This window comes from Gossypium raimondii, chromosome 13 (genome assembly GCF_025698545.1).
Source record: "Gossypium raimondii isolate GPD5lz chromosome 13, ASM2569854v1, whole genome shotgun sequence".
Lineage (NCBI taxonomy): Eukaryota > Viridiplantae > Streptophyta > Magnoliopsida > Malvales > Malvaceae > Gossypium > Gossypium raimondii.
Window position 1 is genome coordinate 28,788,077 of NC_068577.1, and position 2,105 is coordinate 28,790,181.

The following is a 2,105-nucleotide window of genomic DNA, read 5'->3' on the forward strand; positions in this document are numbered from 1 at the left end:
AAGTTGAGGAACGACATCTCTTGTTTTGCTCAAAGTGATTTGGAGACATTATATGGTGCATGAGAGAGATTTAAAGATCTATTGAGAAGGTGCCCTCATCATGGGTTACCGTTGTGGTTACAAGTTCAAACCTGCTACAACAGTTTAAATCCTTCAACTAGGAAATTAATTGATGCAGCAGCCGGTGGAACACTGAATAATAAAACACCCGAGGAAGCTTAAGAATTTATTGAAGAAATAGTAGTGAATAACTATCAGTGGCTAGTCATGAGAACAAAATCAATGAAAGTAGTCGATGTTTTTAATAAAGATGCAATTGCTATGTTAGCAAGCCAAGTGGAAGCACTGAATAAAAAATTCGATGGTTTCAATTTTTCTAAGCAGGTAAATTTGGTGATGAAATGTGATGCGAATGGGGTAGAGATGATTAATCCAGAATACTCACCCTTCGAGTTTAACAAGGAGCATGAGCAAGTCAACTTTTTGGGTAATAATTCTAGACCTCAAAATAATCCCTAAAAAAATACTTATAAAGCAGGATGGAGGAATCATCCAAATTTCTCTTAGGGTCGTCAAGGAAAGAAAAGGTCACAACCCCCTCTGGGTTTTTAGCAACCTTATCAGCAAGAGAAGAAGCCGAACCTTGAGAAGATGTTGGCTAAATTTATTTCGGTGTCAGAAACTCGATTTCAAAACACTTAGATAGCTCTAAAAAATCAACAAGCATCAATTAAAGGTCTTGAAAATCAAATTGGATACCTTGCCAAACTTATTTCAGAAAGACCATAAGGGATCTTACCTAACAACACTGAAACAAACCCAAACGAGAAAATCCAAGCAATCATTGTTTGAAACGTGAAAGGGTTAGTTGAGCCTGAAAAGAGGTCAAAGCTAGAAGCTGTTGTGAAAAGTGATGAGATTTAGGAAGGTAAGAAAGGAATAAAATCATGAATCCCTTACCCAGCAATATTGAAGAGAGACAGTACAAATGAACAAAATGGTAAATTTCTTGAACTTTTAAAAAAACTGCATATTAACTTTTCTTTTGTTGAAGCCCTTTCATAGATGCCAAAGTATGTAAAATTTTTAAAGGAGTTGTTAACAAAGAAACGAAAGTTAGACAACTTGTCAACTGTGGAGCTCAATGCAGTTTGCTCGGCCATTCTCCAAAACAAACTACCCAAGAAACTTAAAGATGCAGGGAGTTTTACTATTCCTTGTCTCATTGGTACTTTAAATGTTATGCCTTATAAGATGTTTAAACAACTTGGCCTTAGGGAACCCAAACCCACTAGGATGAGTATTTAATTAACGGATAGATCAATTAGATATCCTAGGGGTATTACTGAGGATGCACTTGCGAAAGTTGATATATTTATATTCCTTGTTGATTTTGTTGTATTGGACATGGATGAGGATATTGATAAATACTAAAAGTAACATCTTTTAGCCTTATTCTTAATGGGTTTTTGGATAATTTTTTATTTAAAATGATACATCTTATGCTCCTAATCCTTTAAACTCATGTTTCTATACATCGGAGAGCATTTGGGAGCAAAAAGAGCGAAATACAAGTGAAAATAAGGAAATCAGAGCAAGTTTCAAGAGCCATACGGGCATTTTGATTTTGTTCACAATTTTGTGTGCTTAATTCTTGGTTTGATATTTCTAGACTATTAATCCATGTTTGATGTGCTTATATCAAAGGAGAAATAGACCCTCTTTAAGAGTAGATCTAGCATAATTGAGTGGAGTAGTATACAATCCTAGAAATAGGACAACATAAATCTTTCAGATTAGAGTCGAATTTAATAGTGCGATCCATAGATCGAGTTAATGCAACAATAGGAATTTTAATTAGAAAGAAACTTCAATTAATCAAATTAGAGTCAGTTGCTCTTAGTCTTGAAGAGAGATATTAGCATAATTTAAGGATTTCTACGGATCAAGATACGAAGTGAAGAAATGGTGTGATTTAGATTGATAATGACAGATGAAGTCTAGGTGGATTCTTTCCTGGGTGTTGTCTCGCTTCTTGGTTGTTAATCGATGATTTTCCTGATTGTTCTTTATCATGTTCTTTAGTTAATTAATTTAGTTAATTT

At 34.3% G+C, this 2,105-nt stretch overlaps 1 non-coding gene across 1 annotated transcript; it reads right to left on the reverse strand.

Annotated features, from left to right (window-relative positions):
* LOC128036281 (small nucleolar RNA R71) lies at positions 1-107 on the reverse strand. The gene has a single exon (XR_008193079.1). It is a non-coding gene; the product is annotated as a small nucleolar RNA R71 (small nucleolar RNA).
* Positions 108-2,105: the final 1,998 nt, after the last annotated feature.